Consider the following 13,519-nt stretch of genomic DNA (forward strand, 5'->3'; position numbering starts at 1 on the left):
GCCGAGTACCCTGAGGATAACTGGTCTGCCTGTTAAAGACTGAGGCAAAGAAGGCATTAAGTACCTCAGCCTTTTCCTCATCCTCGGTGACAATGTTCCCCCCCGCATCCAATAAAGGATGGAGATTCTCCTTGGCTCTCTTCTTGTCATTAATATATTTGTAAAAACTTTTTTTGTTGTCTCTAACGACAGCGGCCAGGTTGCGTTCTAGCTGGGCTTTTGCCTTTCTCATTTCCTCTCTGCACGACCTAACGAGATCCCTGTACTCTTCTTGAGTCGCCTGCCCCTTCTTCCACAAGTGGTAAAATCCATCCGTGGGTCCTGATGGAACTGGCGGATGAAGTTGCTAAGCCACTATCCATCGTATTTGAGAAGTCGTGGCAGTCCAGTGAAGTTCCCGCTGATTGGAAAAGGGGGAACATAACCCCCATTTTTAAAAAGGGTAAAAAGGAAGAGCCGGGGAACTACACACCAGTCAGTCTCACCTCTGTGCCTGGGAAGATCATGGACCATGGTTGCGGTTTTGCTGCCCCCCCTCCTTACTTCACCAAGAATTGAGAATTCTACCATTTCATGGTCGCTAAGCCCAAGACGGCCTCCGACCACCACATCTCCCACCAGTCCTTCTCTGTTTGTGAACAGCAGGTCGAGCGAGGCACCTCCCCTGGTAGGCTCACTTACCAGCTGTGTCAGGAAGTTGTCTTCCACAACTTAGGATCCAAAGTGTCTTCAAGATCCTCGACTAAGAACAATTTCCTAGGCCGCTAACCATTTCCAGTAATTTAATTTGGTTCCTCTCAAGCTGGTCCGCATTATTCCTCAAATGCAGAATCCTAAACTGGGCACAACCCCTCGAGGCCTTGCAAATGCTGACTATAGTGTAAGGATTATTTCTTGTGCTTTACAAGCTATACTCATCCTTATGCATCCTGCAGTGATGACTTAGTTTTTTTGCAACAGTACGTTATTGATTTATCTTTTGTCCAGCATAACCCCAGATCATTTCCTGCAGAAGTACTACCCTCTTCATCCTGCTACTAGGTAAGGACAGAAGCAACATCATAAAGACAAAACTGTTGTTATTGGAGGAAAGGCAAAAACCAAACCTCGTTCTCAATTACGCTTATGTCACATTTATAAAAAATAAGAAATAAACCAAACCCATTTCATACTACATGGATAGAGAGAGAAAAAGGATTAATTTTTTTTTACGCAATTCCTTCCTCCCACACTCCAAAGCACCGAGTAAAACCAAGTAATGCTTTTAATTTTTAGTTATTTTTTCCTTCTCTACCAGTAATTCTAAAAAACCTCTCCAGGCAGTGTTAAACCAATTGCTTTAATTTTTATTCACTGCTAACTATTGTGAAACAACAGACAAAGTAAGTTGACTCTGCCAGTACCCTGAGCTGCAGTAGTGTCCCAGACTGAACATTCGCAATGATCACAACTTCTTTGTGTGGTTTGAGATTTTTCCCTTGCCACGCATGGGTAGCTCAACTCAGTTTGCTATTCAGCATTACTTTTGTTATGTAGGGCAGGGATTACTGTCCGCAGTAACAATGGCGCTCTTTCCACAGACTCCTTTTGCAGGCTAAGCATACAACAGTTAGAGTATTGTTCCCACTGCAATCTTTTTGAAAGTGAAGATACAACTAGAATGTTTCAACTGCAGTGATGCAGAATTTTTATGGATTTCATAAAGATCAATAAAGAGCAGACATCTATCAGCCAAAAACTTAACAAGACAGCAAAGCTAAACAAATTTGGAAAAGATGTTAAGTTTAAATTTTTAACAGTGAAGGTAATAACTGAGCAATGATTGTGGTATCCTCATCATCACTAGGTATTTCTTAAAGCAAGACTACTTCTTTGTTTGTTTTTTTTTTCCTGAAGTCTGTTTCAACTCAAACAGGAATCAACCCACAAACCCACAACCAACCCTTCTCCTCTGCCCCACCCCCTCCACACCCAAACAAACATTAATCAGCCTCAGGCAATTTACCATTTTCGGGGAATTTCCTCCCTGTGCCCCGTAGAACAAGTAATTAGGTAATTCATAGGACACTCATTTATTCAACTATACATAGCAAGTGAGCAGAAACAGGTTTTCAAGATCTAAAACCCTCCATGGCCAAACATGCTACCAGAAAGCTGCTGTTAGGTGCTTATGCAGATTCCAGCTGGAACACGATGACAACTAAGATGTCCTTTAGGAAATGTCTGTGAAAAAGCAGTAACCACAACAGCGACAATCTTAACTCTCCACAGCACCTGGCCACAGACAGCTACATTTATAGGGGTCTAAAGGAGTAGGAAATCTGTATTAAATACAAAAGCAAGGAGCTTTAGTGACAGATTTTTGGTTGATATCTGCAAGAACTACACTAATGAGAAAACACAACACATGAATCTGTTAACGGTGTGAAATACGATTCTTTGCTCTTCACAAATGGCTGAACCAATTTTCTTTTACATGGTATTTTTCTGGGTATTTTCATCTTTTGAAGACAAAAATCTGATTCTTCAGCATTTTTATATGATAATTAATGCTCTGATATGTATAATGTACTATGTAGAATTATTCTTCTGCAGGTTATGTATACAATTTTCTTGCCACACTTTAACTCACTCATCGCAGAGTACACAAATCCCTTTAAGAGTGGAAGCAGCTGTCAGAATTGCCTGGAAGCAAGCCTAGATCAATTCAGATATGTACCCACAGGAGCCAGACAGCATTGTGAACTGTTTCCCTGTGACTCGTTGTTTTTCCCAAGTAGGTCCCTCCGTAAATCTCGAAAGCTGAATTTGAATTTAATACTGATGTATGAAGAAAGCAAGATTTCATAGTTGTAGTATTCCATTTTTCTTACAGCTAAATAATTACCAAATCAATTGTGTCATTACCTATGTAACTGTTTATTGCGTTTTCCCTCCCTAACAATAGACACCTTTGACTTATAGTGTGGTCCCACAAAGGATACTTGTGTGTTCTCAAATCTTCTTCACACTATCATCCTTGTCTTACTTAAGGAGAGAACGTCTAATTTTTTCTTATTCTTTTACTGAGTTAAGCTGTTTCCAATATTACTCTTTTGATACTGTTTCTGTGCTACTGGACCTCAAAGTTCTGCCTTTATTAGAACAATTAAAATAATACTTTGTAATAAAAGTTTTAAAACCACACATTTTCCAAAATAAACAATCACAAAGCAAAAAGGATACTAAAACTAAATGTTTTCTTTATATCTGTTAGGAGTTTATCCCGTCTTCAATAGGGATTGCCTTCTCACAGAAACTCTCCTATACTTCCTATGCTTTCTCCTCCATGATAGTCACAGCCACCTTTATGATCCAGTAAATTATTGAAATAAGCATACTCTTACATCCCTGAGAGTTCAAAACTAACTCAGAAGGAAACAATGTTTGTCGCGCAAAATGTGTGGTCTTGTAAAATATCTCAGCTGGAGATCTTCAGAATGAAAGCTGTGTATAAGATCAAAATGAATGTAATTCTTCAGCCATACAAAGACTCTGGAGCACCTACCTCTTAACCCACCAAAACGTTGAAAGCTATATTAGATGAATTGCACGAAAATGCAGTTATATGTGGAACAGAAGATGCAGATGTTGCGATTTAGCCCTTTGTGGACTTAGTCATCCCGTGTCAATATTTCTCAGAGAGACAGCACTATAAACAACATTGTTTTCAGATATATTAAGCCCCAAGAATGCACACTGGCAGCAAACTCAAGTAGCTATTAAATTCAAGAAAGCAACTTCTACCAAACCGATTCTGCCAATGAATTGCATGAAAATGCAGTTATATGTGGAACACAAGATGCAGACGTTGCGATTTAGCCCTTTGTGGACTAGTCATCCCGTGTCAACATTTCTCAGAGAGACAGCACTATAAACAACATTGTTTTCAGATATATTAAGCCCCAAGAATGCACACTGGCAGCAAACTCAAGTAGCTATTAAATTCAAGAAAGCAACTTCTACCAAACCGATTCTGCCAAGCCAAAATTGTAAGTGGTGTCAGGTATAGCCCTCTCCTCACATAAATCAAAAAACTGAGAAGCAGAGACTGCCAAGAAAAGGAGGTGTCCAGGTTAAATGGCATGTGTGTTGACTGGCTTTTCATCTTCTATTAGTAGGATTCTTATGAAACATTCTGTAAACAAAGAGAATAGGTTGATCCTTTAACTGGGGAGGAGTCATTGAGATATTTGGAGAAGTGAAGGTTATAAACGAAGGAAGAAATATAACAATTAACAAATAAGTTGGACAAAACAGCACAAAGTGCTATCTCAAACAGAAGGCAGAAATTGTTTGTACCATTTCTGAGATTAAACGTGATTTAACCGCAGAATTCCATGAAATGTTAGTGATAGAACTCTAGACATCAACAGAGGCAAAAAAACCACTGTATGAGCTTTATAACCTTAAAAAGAGGGCTAAATGAACCTATTTATCCCTTATTGAGGGGTTGCACACTAATCTGGTAGATGCTCTTGAATATTTATCAGCTAGCTTTCAAAAGCTAGTTTTATGTGTGCGCGCTCCCTTCATTTGCTGTGCTTTCTTCAGCATAATAGCCGAAAATTATTTGGTAAAAAACAAATACTAACTAATAATACCATAATGCAAGTATAGAATAGACCATTTTAGTTTCATATTACATAACAAAAAGAAGCAAATCTTTCAAAGCTTAGCTCAAAATGAAATTGAACATTTCCCCAGTCTGAAAGTAGTAAGGCCTATAATAGAGCTAGTAGAAATGTTTCAGGAAAAAATGCCATTTTGACACTACACATATATTTAATTTCATTTTGAATTTCAGCAAAAAACAAAGTTGAACCTCTCAGTCAGATCTAATAGGCAGCAATATATCACAGAACTATTTGTTAGGGGCAGCTGAACAGAAACAGAAGAGATTCCTTGTCTCCTCTCTCTTGTTTACATGCGTTAAGTCTAATTAAGCTGAAATACCTCCCCTTTGGGTTATGTCTACTTGTTAGACTGGAAGACAGCCTTATGGGATGTGTTGTTAGTAGTTCGCAGAAAATCTGAATTTTCTAAGCTGGTTGTGAGAAAGGGTTTAACATGTTCCAAATTCAACCAACATCGGTATTGTTTCCCTGATGCCACAACTACATAAACTCCACACCTCCCTAAGCAGCTTAGCTACAGAAAAGACATTGCTGCCTACAAACATCAGAATCATTCAGAAGTTAGGTTTCCCGGTGCTTTCAGGTGCACAAGCAAGCACTGCTGGCTAAGCAAACAGAATACGTATACCTAGAAGTATGTAACTGTTTCTGTTCCTTTTTGCATGTTTCCAGAATTATGGAAACATGACCTGGCATACTAAGTCCCTGGCATACTACAGTCCCATACTGAGCAGTCAGCCTCAGCTGCAGCTTCTGAATACTGTTTTTTGTGGATGGCACACAGGTGAGATACCTGTACTGTCATTAAAATTAGGCCACTACTTCGAAAGGTAAAAAGACTCTGAGAGCAGGTTGTGTAAACGGCAATTTAAAAATCCTGAAGTTCTGTCTGGAAGCCCTGAACATCTAAGCAGACTGAAGTCATGGTTTGCATTGCAAATTTGGCACTGACAACAGTTAGCCAAATCCAATCATGCAGTAACAGTCCCTCTCCAGCAAAATGACAGCTTAATATTTTGCAGCGCCGTTCTTTTAAAATCCTTAACCATGGTCCTGTAAAGGGATCCCCAATGCCTTTTTTGGACATCCTACATGCCGTTTGAACATTCAAGACGTGTACTTCTCTTTAATTGGAATTGCTTTTAGACTTTAGCTGATGAATGTAAGCTGCCCAAGCTGTAATCTTTGCAAATAAGTGTAATTTACTTTGCTGACTACATTTCTCTACCTGGTAATGGAGAAAATAACGACATTGCTATCTTGCAAACCTTCTCAAAACTAAGTTTACAGAAAATACAACAGAAGTCAACTTTAAAACACACTTTTTCTTTCACGCCCTACATAATAATGTCTAGTAAGTTTGCTCATATCTCTTGAAAAGATGAACATTCTTAACCAAGGAGGACTCAGAAAAGTTAACTGAAATCCTGTCAGTTTTCTTATCTGTGTGCAAAGGATTCTTAAGTAGATCTCTAATAACAGGGAATCAATCAGCCAACTTCTCATTCAGGGAAAAAATACACAGACTGAAGACAGTAGTGCAATCTGAAGTCAGCAGAAAGCAGCTGTTAACAGAGTGCAGCCGGAGGTGCACCTTTCTCTCCCACCCCGAGAAAAGCTTTCTCATTAGAATCTGGACTTACATGAGAAAGTCATCTGTATATCTTGCATTTGTAATACCACGTATAGCAGAATGCCACATAATGGAATTCTTGCTTTTGACTTCCTAGAGAGCAAAACACACTCAACTTAATACATTTAACAATTTGGTAAAACAATGACAGACCTGAATAACCATTACTGAGTGTCTGAGTAATCATATTTCTCAGATTCAGATTACCAGCACAGACACAAGATTACAAAAAGTAAGCAACGTGCATTGATAATAATCTTCAAGACTGTAAAACACTGTTAACCACAATGTCAAATACCCTCCTCCTCCTTACTAAAAGTTAACTTCATTTGAAACTACAGCCAAAAAAAAAACCTACTCCATTATCTGGAATGTTTTCTAAAAGGGGTGTGTTCTAGTAAGAATAAATGAGAAACAGAGTTACTTAATTATTTTATTCTAAGAAATAAAGATGAAATGCAAATTGAAATTCAGTAGAAATAGACAACACGGTTGTCTCAGTTGAATACTACTAAGCTGTCAGTACATATACCCACCATCTATTAAGAAACTGAATAGGAAATAATTTTCTTTTAGAACCAGAGCTTCTTTGCACTGGTGAACAGATTCAGATTGTGAAAGTTATTATTAGTATTATCTGAATGTTGTATTTCAGTATTTCCGTTCTACATTTTCGTTTCTACCAGTTGTAGCTGTAGCAGCTCCTGGCTGTGCTAGGGAAGGAGCAGAAAGGAACAGCCTCCCTCTGAGAAGCCTTCCTCCAGAAAGGAGCTGAAGTTTGACAAAGCATAGGAAGATTGTATAAATAAAGCTCCTCTCCCACAGAAAATATAGCTATCTTGCTTATTTCATAGGCTTCTACATACAAAATTCACTGTGAAAAGATAGTACCTGCCACCCTCTTCAAAACCCCAATTGTTTTCCCAAATATCCAAGGATCCTCACCACTTTTATGCCAGTGAGCTCAGACAACATGAAAAACAGTTATGAAACTTCAGTGCCTTAGGTCGCTGAGCCTTCGCCTTCCCCTTCCCTTTAACCACCTTTAGGCATACTCAACCCTTGAAACTCTGTTCCCACGTCTTTACCTCCTTCCCATGTCCCTCTCCACCACCAGTTTGCAGCTGACTGCTGAGATAAGTAGATGGCAGGGATTTTTTGTGATTGGTGAGTAACTGAAGGCAAGGGAAGAGACGCTGGTGAAAGTGACTGTCTCTCAAATGTTATCAAAACGAAGATTACCAGCAGGTAATATTTAAGATAAATTACAAAAAATGAAAAAAAACACATCGCACTCAGCACTGCTACATGTCATTCATTTCTTTTTTTGTTGCAGAGTCTTAGGAAGACACAACCTACATTTTCAAGTGCACTACTTTTCTGAAAAGTGACTACATAAAAATATATGCTCTCTAAATCTGAGACTATGCCCAAAAGCCTATGGAACACATTAAAATAGGAGCTGTATTATGAAACCTGAGTATTTTTTTTAAATCTGAATGTTTATTTGAAACATGTTTTTATATTTTGCATTCCAAAAATATAATTTTTAGGATATAATTCAGTGAGAACATCATATAAAAAAACATACAGTAATATACTGAAAAAGCAGTTCGTCCTAAAATCTCATTTTCTTTGTTTTCCATCAAACTGCTGGGTGAGACAGTCAGATGGTATTAAACCGGAATAAGGAAAAAAATTGGTGATTGATTTATCACTTCAATAACTCAACTGTAGAAACAATAATTTAACAAAGCAATTTAGAACAGATGTTAGCACATGCAATTACCTGACAGAAGCAAAGAAAATCTCTGGAATGAGATAGAATCTAAACCAAAAAATGACAATGGTGTGAGCCCCCCCATTAGTGATGGGAGAGGTGGCAGAGCCGGGTCCTTTATAACCAAAGAACACTCACTGCAAGTGTATTCACCCTTCTGAAATTTTGCCCTTCAAAACACAATTTGTACCTCCTATCACAGCAAATATAAAGCAAAACTGGAATACTAACAATTTGCTCTAATGGTGAGCCATATCCATAGAGTCCCCTCATCTTAGAAAACAAAGTTATAACTGAATTTCTCTCTACTATCAGTTGCCTTCCAGAACCAGCTGTGGAAAAGCTGTATTAGTCAACCACAGCTGCAATCCAGTAATAATACATGCATTCAACATTAACAGCAAAAACTCCACACAATTTTAGGTTTGGAAGGGAAGTACTACATGACTGACAGCAGCCTGCATACGAAACCAGACAATGAGGTGAATTCCTGAAGAACTTTGCTTCCATATATACAGTATCTCCAAACGCGTAGCTATGAAAAAGCAGTAAGAAACATTAACCTTTGGAATGAGCGTGTTTCATCTTATTCATGCACACTTTATTCATCAAATGCATACAGCACCAAGTCAAAAACCAGAAAGTTTCTCTGAAACTTCCTTTCGATATGTAACCACCTACCACAAACTACTGTTTTGTAAGGGCTTGAAACGAAGCCAAGTTACGATGATCACACCAAAGGACTTTAGCATAAGCCCAACAGAATTACATGCTTTAGGATAATTGCCATCTGGGAGAAAATACCAATGGCCTTGCTTAATCTATCTCCTTTTACCAAACTATTGCAGAAGCTCCCTAATTCCTTTTACATACCCACTAAATACAGATTAAAAATCAAGTAAGTAAAAACAAAACAAGAACTCTGGACATCTTCACTACTCAACTCAAATGCAGACTTTGGTAAATATTTAATCACTCCCTTGCCTCTTCATATCATAGCAATAAAGTGTACTGTCAATTAAGTTACATCCATGAACATCAAACCAGGGAATTTAACATTCAATACAGACACATACCACACAGATGAAGCACTATTATGACAAAATATTCACTCTTTCTGTCAAATATTATATAGAAAATCATCCAGCTGTGCTACTTACACAGAATTGAGAAACTGTATTTAAACCTATTTTGCTCTAGAAGGAAACAGATCAATGCTTCTTGTCCCCCACTTACTTCTGTCTCCCCATTTATTTACAACATTTAAAACATTTATTATTTTTTGTGAAATGTGTTACTTATGTTCATATTACCAAAAAAAAAAAAAGTTACACAGCACAAATCCAGTACTCCTTAAGAGTTCTAACCTGTGCAACAATATTGAACTGGCAACTCTCTTTGCAGCACACTCTTATTTTGCTGGCTCAATAGTTTGTTTTCCTGTGGGAATAAAAGGTTCATAGTCTTTGAGGCTCTTAAATCCTTTGCACTTTTGAGAGCTCAGTCAACATACAATAAAAGGAGTAAAATAAGCTTGCTGATGTGTAAAAAGAACACTCTGTAATCAGTAGCCCTGAACACATGGATCTAAACATCCACACTGATCAAGGGCTAAAACCAGCTTCACTTCTGCAATTCTGTGAAGATGATTTCTTTTCTTGTTGATTGACTTCAATTACGGTGCTTCATTTCTTATACTACTATAACCTGAAAAGAGATAATGAGCAGCAAAGCTTTTTCACCCATGAAATTAGTGTCTGTGTACCTCTTTTACTTGTAAATTCAAGGACAACAACCCTTTTAACTCAAATTATAACTTCAGTTGCTCTAACTGGATATGTCTGAAAAACACTAGAAAAAATAGCTGCTCTAATACTAGGAAGACCATCTTTGCTTACAAAAAAATCAGTTCTGAACCATACAGGTTACAAATGCACATTGAGCTGTACATGGAGAAATGGCTAATGCTTCATAAAATAGATTTAAGGTATGAAAGTACAATATAGTACACTATTTTATATGGGTCTAAAATATTTGCTCTATTTTTAAGGAAGCAGCTCACAGCTGCTACTCAAGAAAAATAAACTCAAAAAGGTCTTCTCTGATGGATGCGAGTTTGTGTATCTCTCATCAACTCAGGTGTCTACATTAAATTTAGTACTGGCAATATGTTAGTTAGAGAGTCCTGAAAGACTATGGTTCCACAAAATAACCGGACAAGTATGTAATAAACAGATTACAGTCATTCAAAGAGGCAGCTTTTCAACCATAAGAGAAGTTAACAACCGCATTCACTCATTGCCTAAGCTAGGAACAAAGACATTCACGAGGAAGGAAAAGTTTGAGCAGACTATGTCTGTTATACAACTGTTACATAGAACTTTGGAATACTTGTAGCTCAACTATTCAGACTACAAAGCCCACACTGAACCACTCTATTTTTGATGGTATTTAGTATGGTAAATACACTCTGAACACAGAGAATATTTTCAGTTACCTGTTAGGGAACATGAAACAACTCCAGCATTTAAAAATCTGATAGGAAGTTACTTATTCTACGCTGAGCTTTATCCAATTTTAAGCAGATTATGAAGTCTTTAGGTAAGTCATCCAGCAAAATTAAATGTTTTGCATTTGGTCATATAGCAAATCTGAGGAAAGTCTGTTCTCATAACTCCAAAGAACATGTTAGGAGTCATCCTCCTCTGTTTCGCAAGTGAAAGCATGTTCTTCTGAATGGAAAAAAAATTAAACATATGGGTAGGCTTGGACACCAGGAAACTCAGTAACAATAAATTTGGATTCAAAGGAGAGGAAAGGAAAGATTCACGCAGAAGACTGCAAGAAGCCCAAGTTACCTAAATCTCTAATAATGATGCCTGACTTACAAACTAATTGATGGAATCAATAACCTGAAAAAGACATTTACTATTTATATTGTACTTTAATTTTAGCAGCTCCAAACCAAATATTTATGCTGAAAATAGAGGGGGGAATCAGCTTTTCCCCTAGCCTCTATAGACACAAAACCATTCTACAGAAGCAGTTTAAATAAAGTAGCAAGCAATTATTTAAATAGCAAATTAATAAATTAGCATACACGACTGCAGGTGTTCTGGGCTGTGTAAACTGTTAAAAGTAATTTAAAAATACCCTACCAGATCATTACTAAACCAAAGCAGCATAACATTCTCCTCTTACGTGCCAATATCAGACAGTAATAATACATTACAAAATAATTCAATCTTCTAAATACCTAACTTCATCCTCTCAAGAAGATAAGCTTTGTTGCATGGATGTCTTTAGTAAGTTCAGGATGTTCTGAGCTTAGAAAGAAGGAATAATTTCCACAGATGAAAGCTGTCAGGAAAATTCAGTCCTCGTACTTTACCATTACAAGAAAAACTCAGTTCCTCAAAATTTCATCTACAAACCAACACATTCAGTGCAGACTACTATGTCAGCATTTTATGCTCACTCAGAAGTAGTGCTGTTAAAAAAGGCATCTCATTCATACTGGTCTCATCTTGGAAAAGACTTAGGTTGTTGCCTGAAGTATAGTCAGCAATGTAATCCAGAGATGATATCACTTTATAACTAGGTCTGTGTGTGTTTGTTTACATACATATGTGTGTGTATGTATAAAAAAGATCTACCCTCCTGCATTTTTTCTGGTTTTACCTGAATAAAAGCCAACTTGCACAGCAATATCAGACGACCGAGAGAGAGAGTCAAGAAAGTAATACACTGCTGATAACACCTTGGCTAAATTGACTGGCTGTTTTATGTGACTTTTAAATCTTCATCAATTTGTGACCCTCTAAGAACTTTTCCAGTGGAGCCTCAGCGCTTTAATTAATTCAAGCCTACTCATAACAGGCTTGTGCTCCTGTCCTGTTTCACGGTTCCCTTAGTAGTCTACAAACCCTGGCATCTTTGGCCATAAACTTCTACTTTATGCATTAGAATCACTCCTCTCTTGTTTGGACAGAACGTAAGAGCAAAATGAGCTCAACTGAAGACCTTCTCTGAAAGTGAAAAAATATTCAATTGCTTCCAAGCACAAGATAAAGTAAAGTTACAAAGTGTTATTTGCACAAAAAAACCTGTTGATTCTGGCAATTTATCTCAAGTGACTGTTTTTCAGGTATTTAAATAATGAGCTTTTTATGTTTTACCCGAAAGATTTCATATGTTGGACCTTTTAAGATTTTAAAATACCAAGTTCTGTAAGATACAATTAATTGTAAGGTAAGGCAGTCTATATATCAATAAAATAAAATATTTTGCCATAGCTTCATCCTTCAGCTCATATTTTCCTTTTAGGAATTTTACTGTAAGTAAAAAAATTATCTCTTTACTGTAAGAATGTTATCATTTCCTCTTCAATTAAGTTCATAAGGTAAAAGTAAGTCTGTATAAAATTTAAGTAGCAGTGGACAAATGATTTCTAATATTTCATCCCATAAAAATTATTTTCTCGAAAATCATTGAATATTAAGAGGAATGTCCTGAGGCAAATTTCCTCGTATAACAGTATCCCCTCCTACATTTGTAAAACCTTCATATATCTTTGATTATAAACACAGAATCTCCTTAAACCAGAGTTTGCCTGAATCCATTATCATTCACATTCGTGAAACTGGACCTAACAGTCAATTGGCAAGAGTGAATAGTGAGTTACACACATTAGCCTTGCAAACATGTTTCTTTGAAGTGTTCATCTTGATCTACTTGATTTACTGATATTGTTTGTATGGGATATGAAGTTCAGCATATAAAGTGGCTAACACCAAGCCTAGTTTCACACCAGCTGGATTCAATCTAAGAGTGAACTTCGCTGTTGAAAGAGATGACTCGGAAAGAACAGGCAAGCAGATGCTCCTTTTGGCATCTTGGCTATAGCACTTCACTGCACTCTACCTAGCAGGTGAAGACTTGGTATTTCAGTAATCCCAAAGGTGGATCTGTGTGACAGAAGAAAGTGTAGATCTCAGTGTCAGATTGTTTTCACTAAAAGGCCAGTGCAGATGCTGTGGGGTTTTGGACCAGATCAGTTCATGGAACAGATCCATTCTGTGATGACATGACTGCTAAATCCAAACCAACAAACTCAGTGGCAGGAAACAGCCAGATACAGAACTGCCCTTTCTGGTGGCAGCTCTGTGGAAAAGCAGATTAAGTAGATGCTAGTGAAACTGCACCCTAAGTCCATCCCATCTGTGGTCATCATCTTGCTTCTGTACACCTGATTCTTAACAAACCTTTCTAACTCTTTTTACTAATTCTGTAAACAGATAGGATTTGCTTTTACCTTAATTTGGCTTGAATTAAGTCAAGTAACATCCAAAGATAGGACAAAGTTGTTCCAGAAGCGCAGTTATTGTTAAAATCAAGATACTGAGACACTGACATTTTTTAGCAGCACAG

At 37.4% G+C, this 13,519-nt stretch overlaps 1 protein-coding gene across 1 annotated transcript in view; it reads right to left on the bottom strand.

Annotated features, from left to right (window-relative positions):
* Window positions 1–13,519, bottom strand: part of FAM189A1 (family with sequence similarity 189, member A1) — a 97,169-nt gene that overhangs the window by 32,386 nt on the left and 51,264 nt on the right. The gene's annotated exons all lie outside the window — the stretch shown is intronic.

The sequence above is a fragment of the Pygoscelis adeliae genome, unplaced genomic scaffold, assembly GCF_000699105.1.
Source record: "Pygoscelis adeliae isolate BGI_AS28 unplaced genomic scaffold, ASM69910v1 Scaffold183, whole genome shotgun sequence".
Lineage (NCBI taxonomy): Eukaryota > Metazoa > Chordata > Aves > Sphenisciformes > Spheniscidae > Pygoscelis > Pygoscelis adeliae.